At 40.2% G+C, this 11,736-nt stretch overlaps 1 pseudogene; it reads left to right on the top strand.

The window, feature by feature from the left end:
- Positions 1–221: 221 nt before the first annotated feature.
- LOC132165246 (uncharacterized) lies at positions 222–4,398 on the top strand (annotated as a pseudogene).
- The last annotated feature ends 7,338 nt before the right edge of the window (positions 4,399–11,736 follow it).

The raw sequence follows: 11,736 nt of genomic DNA, 5'->3' as shown, positions 1-11,736 counted from the left end.
ACGTGAAAGTCCATCTAAACATGTCCTTTCATACATGTGACCCTGCTTTTGATAAAAATAGGGTCACATAAAGATACTGAAATTATTTTCCTTGAAAATTGAGTGCTATCCATCTAAACATGCCCTTTCATACATGTGACCCTATTTTGTAATTTGTATGTCAAATTCAAAGGATATTTAAGAGCAGCCGACCTGTCTTATGTTCTACCATCACTCTCTGCTTCAATAGATTGAATAAAAAAACCAATGAAACGTGAAAGTCCAAAGGCAGGCATGGCAGCAAATCCCAAGCCTCCTCTTCTTTTCCTTCACGTTGTCTTGCTCTCCATACTTTCATTGCGAATCACAGCATCACCAGAAGCACAAGCAGAAGCTCTTGTCCAATGGAAAAACACCCTCTCCGCTCTTCCCCCTCGTTCTCCTCTCACTTCATGGTCTCTTGCCAACCTCAACAACCTTTGTAACTGGACAAGCATTGTCTGCGACTCAACTGGAACAGTCTCCGAGATAACCGTCTCAGGTGCAAATCTCAGTGGAACACTAGCCCACTTCAACTTCACTCCATTCCTTAACCTTACCCGCTTCGACCTCAGCCACAACTATCTCACCGGGCCAATACCGTCGGAGATAGGCTGGCTAATGGAACTGCAGTACGTGAGTCTTTCCTTAAACAATCTCGATGGGAAAATCCCATATCAGGTTACCAATCTTCAAAAGGTACGCTACTTAGACCTTTCATCAAACCGCTTACTAAATCCTGACTGGTCTAAGTTTTCGGCCATGCCTTTGTTGACCCACCTTTCCTTTTATGACAATTATGGACTCACTTCAGGGTTCCCAGGGTTTATACTTGATTGTCACAACTTGACCTTCTTGGATTTGTCCCACAATAAGTTCAATGGAACAATACCACCAAACATATCACACCTTTCCAAGCTCAAATATCTTAATCTAGGAGTAAACCAGTTCAGTGGTCTAATTCCTGAGGATATTGGAGTATTATTCAATCTTCTAGATATAGGATTGAATGACAATTCATTGGAAGGGAGAATTCCTTCTTCAATAGGCCAGCTTAAAGGCCTCTCGAGACTCAATCTTGGCATGAATAGCTTGAATTCATCAATTCCTTCTGAGTTTGGGTTTTGTACAAACCTCACCCGCTTGGACGTGTCTCATAATTCATTAACTGGAGAAATTCCACCGGAAATAGGCCTATTGACAAAGCTCAATTATCTTTATCTGCATAATAATCTGCTTTCTGGCTCAATTCCATCTGAGATTGGGAACTTGAAAGATTTGTTGCAATTAGAACTTTCATACAACCAACTTTCTGGTCCAATTCCTCAGACAATCTGGAAGCTCACAAACCTTCAAGTCTTAGAACTTTTCTCCAACAACCTCAATGGCACAATCCCACCGAACATATCACACCTTTCCAAGCTCATAAATCTTAATCTAGGAGCAAACCAGTTCAGTGGTCTAATTCCTGAGGATATTGGAGTATTATCCAATCTTCTATTTATAGAATTGTTCAACAATTCATTGGAAGGGAGAATTCCTTCTTCAATAGGCCAGCTTAAAGGCCTCTTAAGACTCGAACTTCAAATGAATAGCTTGAATTCATCAATTCCTTCTGAGTTTGGGTTTTGTACAAACCTCACCATCTTGGACCTGTCTTCTAATTCATTCACTGGAGAAATTCCACCGGAAATAGGCCTATTGACAAAGCTCAGTTGGCTCTATCTGTATGGTAATCAGCTTTCTGGCTCAATTCCATCCGAGATTTGGAACATGAAAGATTTGCTGCAATTACAACTTTCAGACAACCAACTTTCTGGTTCAATCCCACCGGAGATTGGAGATATGGTGTCTCTGCAATTGCTTGATCTCAACTTTAACCAACTTGAAGGTGAGTTGCCGGACACCATTTCTCGGCTCGGTAATTTAACGAAAATCTTTCTTGGGTCCAATAAATTCTTTGGCACTATTCCGAGTGACTTTGGGAAGTATAGTTCTCTGATCATTGTTGTCTTTTCCAACAACACATTCTATGGAGAATTGCCACCTGAATTGTGCAACAGCTTTGCTCTTGAAGTTTTAACACTGAATAGCAACAACTTCACAGGGTCATTGCCAAAGTGCTTGAGAAAATGCTCACAACTAAAGAGAGTACGGTTTGATGGGAACCGATTCAGTGGAAACATTACATATGCATTTGGAGTTCATCCAAATCTTAGTTTCGTTTCTCTTAGTGACAATCAATTTGTTGGTCAAATCTCAGTGGAATGGGCAAAATGTGAATCTCTCACCAATTTCGAGATGGACAGAAACTGGATTTCTGGAAAAATCCCAACCGAGCTTGGAACGTTGACACAACTACAAGTTTTAAATCTGGGCTCCAACGAATTGTCTGGGGAAATTCCAACTATACTTGGAAATCTAAGCAGACTGTACAAGCTCAATCTGAGCAGGAACCAGTTGACATGAGAGATTCCTCGGAGTCTAGGCAGTTTGAGTGAGCTTGACTCTCTTGATTTGTCTACAAATAGTTTGACTAGGAACATACCAAAGGAACTTGGGAATTGTGGTAAATTATTGAGCTTGGACTTGAGCAACAACAACCTGTTAGGTGAAATACCATCCGAGCTTGGTAACTTAATGGCATTGCAGTCATTGTTGGACCTCAGCAGCAATAAACTCTCAGGAAATATTCCTGAAAACCTTGCAAAGCTTTCAAAATTGGAGAGTGTTAATGTGTCACATAACCAATTGTCAGGGGAAATCCCATCATCATTTTCCCGCATGGTTAGTCTAAACAGCAGCTCCATTGATTTTTCCTACAACAATTTAACAGGTCCAGTCCCAAGTAGTACCATTTTCAAAGATGCACCTGCAAAAGCTTATGTTGGAAACTTTTTTTTGTGTGGAGATGTAGAAGGACTAACTCTTTGTTCCAGAAAGAAAAAGCATTATAATCCGACTCTATTAGCTGTCCTCATTCCTGTTTGCAGTCTATTAGTACTGCTTGCAACCATTGTTGCTGGACTCCTAATACGTTACCAGAAGACCAAACTCCTGGTTGAAGAAAACAAAACAATTTTAGAGTGTGAGGAGAAGGCTGAGTCACTGATATGGGGAAGAGAGGGTAAATTTACATTCGGAGATATCGTGAAGGCCACTGAAAACTTCCATGAGAATTATTGTATTGGAAAAGGAGGATTTGGAAGCGTTTACAAAGTAGCATTGCCGACAGGTCAAATTGTTGCAGTTAAAAGATTTAACATGTCACAATCCAGTGGCATCTTAGTTGCCAATCACAAGAGTTTTGAGAATGAGATTCACATGTTGACAGAAGTTAGGCACCGCAATATCATTAAGCTTTATGGGTTTTGTGCCACTCAATGGTGCATGTACTTGGTTTATGAATATGTGGAGAAAGGCAGTTTGGGAAATGTATTGTATGGGGTGGAAGGGAAAGTAGAATTGGACTGGGGTAGAAGGGTGAACATCGTGCAAGGTGTGGCTCATGCAATTGCTTACTTGCACCATGATTGTTCTCCTCCAATTGTGCACCGAGACATAACGGTGAACAACATCTTGTTGGAGTCAGAGTTCGAACCGCGGCTTTCTGATTTTGGCATTGCTAGATTGTTGAGTTCAAATACAACTAATTGGACAACAATTGCTGGGTCTTATGGCTACATGGCTCCAGGTAAGCTAACAATCTAGTTTCTAGATTTTTGTTTTAGGATAGACTATAATAATTATGAAAATAGTTTTTAACACAAAATGTAGTTGTTTGAGTAATGGAGTAGGATTGGGTCCCTGAAATTCCCTCTTGAATTCCTTAGAATCCAGAAAAGAAATTTCAGGGGATCCTCATTTAGTGGAGTATGAGAAACCCTTCAAAGAAGAAAGAGTTTCTCATATTAGGAAGTGTTTATCTTATCCTTATACGGATGTTGATTTTGTTTTATGGATGCGCAGAGCTTGCATTCACGATGCGAGTTACGGATAAATGCGACGTTTATAGCTTCGGAGTGGTGGCATTAGAAGTTATGATGGGTAGGCACCCAAGGGAGCTCTTATCTTCCTTATCATCATCCAAATCAACAAAAGCAACTCCAATTTCAGACAGTGCAGAATTTCTTCTGAAGGATGTGCTAGACCAAAGACTCCCACAACCAACCGGCCAAATTGCGTATGATGTGGCATTTGTGGTAACAATGGCCTTACATTGCGTGAGTGACACGCCAGAGTCACGACCCACCATGCATTTTGTGGCACAAAAATTGTCAGCTCGAACCCAAGCTTGCAATTCCTACCCAATGGACACGATGACCATTAGCGAGCTCACAAGCAAATAGAACAAATTGGCATTCTGGTAGCATCCAGTAAGAGCATCTCCAACAGTATAGCTAAAAGGGAAATATTAGTTATATTTAACTATTTTTGTCTTTGTTTTTGCTCCAGCAGAATAGCTTCATATTGCTATTCACTGTAGCACACTAGATTGTTGAATATAATATTATTTCCACATTATTTTCTCTCTCTTCTCTCTCTCCCTCAATGTTTCTCTCTCTTCTCTCTTCTCTCTTCTCTCCACCCTCAACGTTTCTCTCTCTTCTCTCTTGTCTGTTCATGAATTTATGATACAAATTCAAATCTTTTGAATCACTAAAAACTCCGCCCAAAAAAATTGAATAGCATGCATATAATTGACAAACTAAAAATGAAAAAATAAAAATAACACACAGGTATGCTGCCTGAATCAATTCTATTGCAATTTACAAGATGATGCAAAAGCGGTCGTGGATCAAAAAAAAAAAAATGAAAGATTAAAAATAATATTTAACTAAATAAAGAATGAAATAAAGAATCTGTTGGAGTTAATATTAAAAAATGAGTAGCTAAAATAGAGAATTGTGCTTTTTGACTAGGTAGAATACCTCTTACTGCTGGAGATGCTCTAAATAAAAATGTTGGACCTTGAGGCCATGTATGCTAGTATTATCTTTTGTATTTTTGAAAAATCTCTAGGGCTGACGTCCAATTGAGGGTTAGTGACTTCAACCCTAATAGTGGGTTCTCTTTTGCCATGTAACTTCTCCTTATGACTTGTATGTTTCTTCCATAGTGTTTCACGTATAAAATCTAGTATTTACTATAAATAATTTCACCATCCATAATCAGCCAAATTTGAGATTGTCTTAGTTTGAGCAAGTATGTTATTGGAATATAGAGTTTTTATTAATTATTTTTTTAAGTCATATATTGAAAAGATCTCATAAATATGAGTAGTTACTATGACATTAGATTTAAACTTGTCTTATTCGTTTCATTTAAAATGGAGAAAAATTATTTCATGATACAAAATAGATTTCACAGATCTAATTGTATATATGTTGCCATGTACTTACAATTTTAGATATAACAAAATGAAATTTGGATCATGAGAGATGTCCCAATCGCATAGAAAAATAAAAAAACAACATTAACACAATTTAGAGAGATGAAGGAAATACAACTTCCAATTTGCCATATTAGCATACAATTAAAGAGTGACATTAAGAAAAGCTTGCAATTTTTCTTCAATGGTGTTATCAAATATGGCCAATTAATATATATATATATATATTTCCTACAATTCTTTCTTGATTAAATAGGTATAGACGTGCCCATGGATCATAACAGGCACGTTCTTCCACTTTGGCCCCAATTTGCTTTTGTAAGCAAATTTCCAATTTCCACACTCAGTTTATTTCGATGAAGCTAACAATTGCTTTTCAAATACAAATCAAAAAGTCTAGGCCGTGCATTATAAGTCAAATTTAAAGGATATTTAAGAGCAAACTAGTACTTGTCAGTGACAAAGACAAACTTGGTTTCCTTGCAGTGAGACTCATGAAAGGAACTAAAAATATCATTCATCGGTCCACACCACCTCCGGCTCCTATAGAAGTTAATGCACGACAGAGGAAAGCGGAAAGAAAAGAGATTGAGTCACACAATTTAAAGACAATGAGAATTTGATAGAGTTTTAAACCCTAACTCTACCCTTAATCTGACTGATTTTGGGTCCACCCTCTTATTAATATACAAAATAAGACTTTAACTCTTAATTTCACACGCCGGAGCGTGTTCCTCATGTCCTGCGCAATAGCCTCCTCCCGCCGCTCCTCCACCGTCACCGCCGTCATCTCAACTCTTTACCACCACCATCTGATCTGTTGCCCGTACTGCACGTGCCGGAGTATGAGCTCTACGCGCCTAAGCGTGGACGTCACGCGCCGGTGCGTGTTTCCCTTCCCCTGGATAGTGCACCCCTCTGGCCGCTCCTCCACCTTCTTCACCGCCACTTACTTGGTTTTTTGTTGTATTTCTGATTGTTGTATTTATTTTTCTATGTTTTCCTTTGTTTCCATGTATTTCCTATTGTTTTGTTTGGGTTTTGTGGGTTTTAGTCTCCACCTGGATTTACGGCTTATTTTTGTAGTAGAGATTAGTGCTTTCAAAGACAGTACTCCATTCCTTGACTAGTGCCTTCCCTATATTGGCTTCCTTCGGATGGTTAATGTTGTTCTTTGCTGGGAGTGCAGATAGGTTTGGACCTCATAGGGTTCTTACACTTGTAATTAGGGTTCGTAAACCTCCTGAGATTTATGACTCTTCATGCACTTCTTTTATTTTTAAAACCGCTTTATGAAGTCTTTTGGAGAGGACCGGGCTAATTATTTGGCCAATTTCCTACTTTGTTCTGGTTACATGTACTGTTTATTTATGTGTTTGGGTCTATTGTAGGGGAGCCCACCCCTTTTCAGTATTTTGATCACTTCTAACCCTTTCTCAATTGATTAAAACAAAAAAGGGTTAATAACTTTTTTAGTACCTGGGTTTTAATGTTTTTATTTTTTTTCCCTAGGTTTCAAAAAAGACAAAACTAGTACCATAGATTTTAGAAAAATACCGAATCACCACCTTCTGTAAGATCCAAGAAAATAATTAAGTTTATTATTAATAACCTCATAGTAATCAGATTTAATTAATGAGATAAATAGCACATGGGATCAGTTAGAATAACTAATATAATAATAATGGCCCACACCGAAGGTTGCATAATGGGATCAGTTACTCTATACATGGTTTGGGATTGGCGGCGGTTGCGGTGCAACCCCGCCGACCGCAATGAATTTACTAAGCTGGAATTGTCGAGGGCTTGGGAATCCTTCGACAATTCAGGAGCTTTGCCGCTTGGTAAAGCAAAAGCGACCCACTATGGTTTTCCTTATGGAAACCAAGTTGCAGAAAGATAAAATGGAGAGTATCCGTTCTAAGGTAGGCTTTCCGAGTATGTTAGTAGTTGATAGCGTGGGACGGAGTGGTGGTTTAGCTTTGATGTGGAGAGATGATATCATAGTCGACATTCAGAACTTTAGCCATTGCCACATCAATGGCATGGTAAAAATTCCGGGTGTTGATGAGGCATGGAAATTTACGGGTTTTTACGGGCACCCGGATCCATCGAAGAAACATGAAGCATGGGCACTCCTCGAGTACCTGAAAAATATTAATCCCGCCCCTTGGGTTTGCATCGGAGATTTTAATGAGATATTATTTTTATCTGAAAAATGGGGAGGGACTAGACGTCCAATAAGCCAGATGTTGGCCTTCCAACAAACTCTTGCAAATTGCGATCTATCGGACTTAGGATTCAGAGGGGCTAAATACACTTGGTGTAATTTCCGACATAGTCCAGATTTTATAAAAGAACGTCTGGATAGAGGGGTCGCAAACTCTAGTTGGAAGGATCTTTTTCCGAAGGCAAAAGTAGTAGTGTTGGGGTCAACCTGGTCTGATCATGCCCCCTTAATCCTATATATGTCGACGGCAAGAATGGGAGAAAGAGCAAAAACTTCCTTCCGGTACGAGACACAGTGGGTGATGGAGGAGGGGTATCGGGAGGTCATAAAAAATGCATGGGCTGACTCACCAGTTGCAGAAAGGGGATGGGAAGGTATTGAAAAAAATCTGGGGAGATGCAAACAGGATTTACGCACATGGAGAGTGGGCCAAAATGGGTCATATACAGCCAAGATTGCAGACTTGTATAATCGGCTCCAAAAATTGCAGGGAAGTAATGCGGTAGGCTGTGACGTCCAGATGTTCCAAGTCAGAAGTGAGTTGCAAATTTTGATGGAGAAATCAGATTTGTACTGGAAACAGTTGGCCAAAACTGAATGGTTAAAGGGTGGTGATCGGAATACGAGATATTTTCATGCATGCGCAACTGCCCGCAAGAAGAAAAATTTCATAGCTAGCATTATGGATGAACATAATCAGCCATGTGAAACCGATGAGGAGGTAAAGAATGCTTTTGTGAATTATTTTAATTCTTTATTCACTTCTTCATCAAGAGGGGATTTGGACTCATGCCTTCAACCACTGGAAAAAAAGGTGACGGATGAAATGAATACTTCCTTATTAAAACCCTTCTTGGCGGAGGAGGTGTCGCTCGCTCTCAACCAAATGGCTCCTACCAAAGCCCCGGGTCCGGATGGATTCCCTGCAGGTTTTTTTCAGACTCATTGGGATACTGTGGGTGAGGATATCTGTAAAGTAGTGCTTGGCACCCTCAACTCTGGTATTATGCCCCACTTTTTAAATAGGACCCATATTGCGCTTATCCCTAAAAAGAAAAACCCAATAAGTGTCACTGACTTTAGGCCCATAAGTCTCTGCAATGTCCTCTACAAGGTGATCTCCAAGGTCCTCGCCAATAGATTAAAGAAGATTCTATCTTTTATTATATCTCCGGTTCAAAGCGCGTTTATTCCTGAGCGCCTAATCACGGATAATATGTTGGTGGCATATGAGGCACTTCATACGATGCATTCTCGGATGAGAGGAAAACAGGGGTTTATGGCTATAAAGTTGGATATGAGCAAGGCATACGATAGAGTGGAGTGGAGGTTCCTTGAAGCAGTTATGTCTAAGTTGGGTTTTGGCCGAAGGTGGATTGACCTAATAATGATGTGTGTTACGACGGTCAATTATGCAGTTGTAGTGAATGGTCTACCATATGGGTCCATAACACCGAAGAGGGGCTTACAGCAAGGTGACCCAATATCACCTTACCTTTTCCTTTTGTGTGCGGAGGCCTTAAGTTCTCTATTGACAAAAGCTCACGGAAATGGGGTTTTGTCAGGGGTTCCCACGTCTAAAAAGGGACCTCGGATAAGCCACCTTTTCTTTGCAGATGATAGTCTCCTTTTTTGTAGGTCAAATATTCTTCAATGGAATTCTTTGACAAATGTGCTTCGATGTTATGAGGAGGCTTCGGGTCAACGCCTTAATAATAATAAGACATCCATCTTCTTTAGTAGGAATACTTCTTCAGAGGATAAAGCAACAATTTTGGAAGTTACAGGTATTCCAGCCACACAAAATTTTGACACTTACTTGGGTCTCCCAATCCTGGTGGGAAAATCTAGAGTTAAAGCTTTCAAAAGAATTATTGATAGAGTTAGAAAGCGGCTATCCGATTGGAAATTGAAATTTTTGTCACAGGCCGGAAAGGAGATTTTACTTAAAGCAGTAATTCAAGCTATCCCCACTTACTGTATGAGTCTATTCCTCCTCCCAAAAGTTTTATGTGCGGAGATTAATGCGCTTATGCGCAAATTTTGGTGGAGTCAAAACGGGAGAGATTCCGGGGTACATTGGATGAGTTGAGGTCGTATGAGTCACCCTAAAGCTTCGGGAGGTATGGGATTCCGTGACTTTACATGCTTTAATAAAGCTCTTTTGAGCAAACAAAGTTGGAGACTATGGAACCACCCGGACAGCCTAGTGGCAAATGTGATGAAATATAAATACTATCCTGAAACATCTATTTTGGAAGCACAAGTGGGAAGAAGGCCTTCTTTTGCATGGAGAAGCATCCATACTTCTTGTGATCTCCTAAAATAGGGTTTGGTGTGGAGAATTGGAAATGGGTCTACAGTCAGGATTTGGAAGGACAGATGGCTTCCTTCTCCTACCACATACCGTATCAGCTCTCCGACTAGCAGGCTGCATCCGAATGCTACGGTTAGCGAATTATTGGTGGAGGAAACAAAATGGTGGAATACCAACCTGTTGGAAACTCTTTTCACCCCAGAGGAGGTCCGACTGATTTTGACTATAACACCTAGCTGCACAAACCAACCGGATACACTCATTTGGAGGGGCTCGGCAACTGGACGGTTTACTGTCAAAAGTGCGTATTTTATCCAATAGGAAATTGAGAGCAGTGGAAAGGCGGAAAGCTCATCACAAAGGGAGGGGTCTGGAGTTTTCTGGAAGAAATTATGGGCTTTGCCAATCCCAAATTCAGAGAAAAATTTTTCTGTGGAGAGCCAGCCATGATATCCTCCTTACTAAAGGAAATCTGTGTCGACGATCCATCATCTCAGATTCCTCATGCCCGTTGTGCGGTTTGGCCGAGGAGACTGCATTTCATGTTCTTTGGCAGTGCCCGTCTGCCATGGATGTATGGTGTATGGCTAGTCGAAGAATCCAGAAGAGTTCTTTCTCTGAACCGAGTTTCAAGCATGTCTTTATGAGCTTTTTGAACAGTTGTGGACAGGAGGAACTGGTGCAGTTTGCTGGCCTAGCCAAACGTATCTGGCTGAGAAGAAATGAAGTAGTTTTCAACAGGAAGATGACTTCACCACACACTCTTTTCCAGACGACGCTTAGGGCGATTACAGAGGTTCAGCAGGTCCAGCAGGTGAGGGACTCATCCTTGATGTCAACAAGGGAATTGTCTCCAATCCGCTGGTTCGCTCCTCGACAAGATTGGGTAAAGGCGAATTGGGATGCTTCACTGGCGGCTGACCGGGGTCTGATGGGGTGTGCAATGGTGGTTCGGGATTCCACAGGCAAGCTGGTTGTGGCTAGGAGCATGTTTCGTTGTGGCTATCCAACTCCTAAGGAGGCTGAAGCTACTGCGGCGTTGATGGCAATTACCTGGTGCACTGAGGTGGGGCTCTCGAGGTGGTGATGGCAGTGAATAATGGAGAGGTGGACTGCAGCAGACTAGGCCACATGCTGGAGGATATCAAGCAGCAACTTCTCTATGTTTCCCAATGGAAGATGTCGCATGTTAAGAGGGAAGGAAATAATGTAGCCCACGTGTTAGCCAAGTATGTTGTACAGCATGAGGTGACTCACTTGTGGGGGGAACCACCGAATTGTATTCGGGACCTACTACTGTTGGAGCAATTTGCTCACACTCCTTGATTTTATAATGAGAAATTGATACCTATTACTCAAAAAAAAAAAAATAATAATAATAATGATTTTATCATAATTGAGATATATATGAGATTGATTAATAATAATAATATTTGTGGGACAATAATATAATAACAATAGTATTTAAGGATGATTTATTATATAATGTAAGTTTTAAGTGATAAAGAGTTTAACTAATAATGATGTTAGTGTGATAAATGTTTAATAAATAAAATAGATTAATGGTAAGTTGTAGCTTGAGTAAATAAAAGAAGTGTGGGGAATTAAAGAGAACAAAAAGATAGAATTAATATGAGGTGGGATAATATAGCAATTTATAAAAGATGGGGCTTTAAAAAAAAAGGAAATCTAACTTGCCACGTGTCAAGCCATGGTTGGATGGAAGAAGATAACATATCTTCTTCCCTCTCCCAAACTCACGTGCAGCAGCCCATTCTT

Source organism: Corylus avellana, chromosome 11 (genome assembly GCF_965113065.1).
Source record: "Corylus avellana chromosome 11, dhCorAvel1.hap1.2, whole genome shotgun sequence".
NCBI classification, from domain to species: Eukaryota; Viridiplantae; Streptophyta; class Magnoliopsida; order Fagales; family Betulaceae; genus Corylus; species Corylus avellana.
This window is presented reverse-complemented; position numbering and strand designations above follow the sequence as displayed.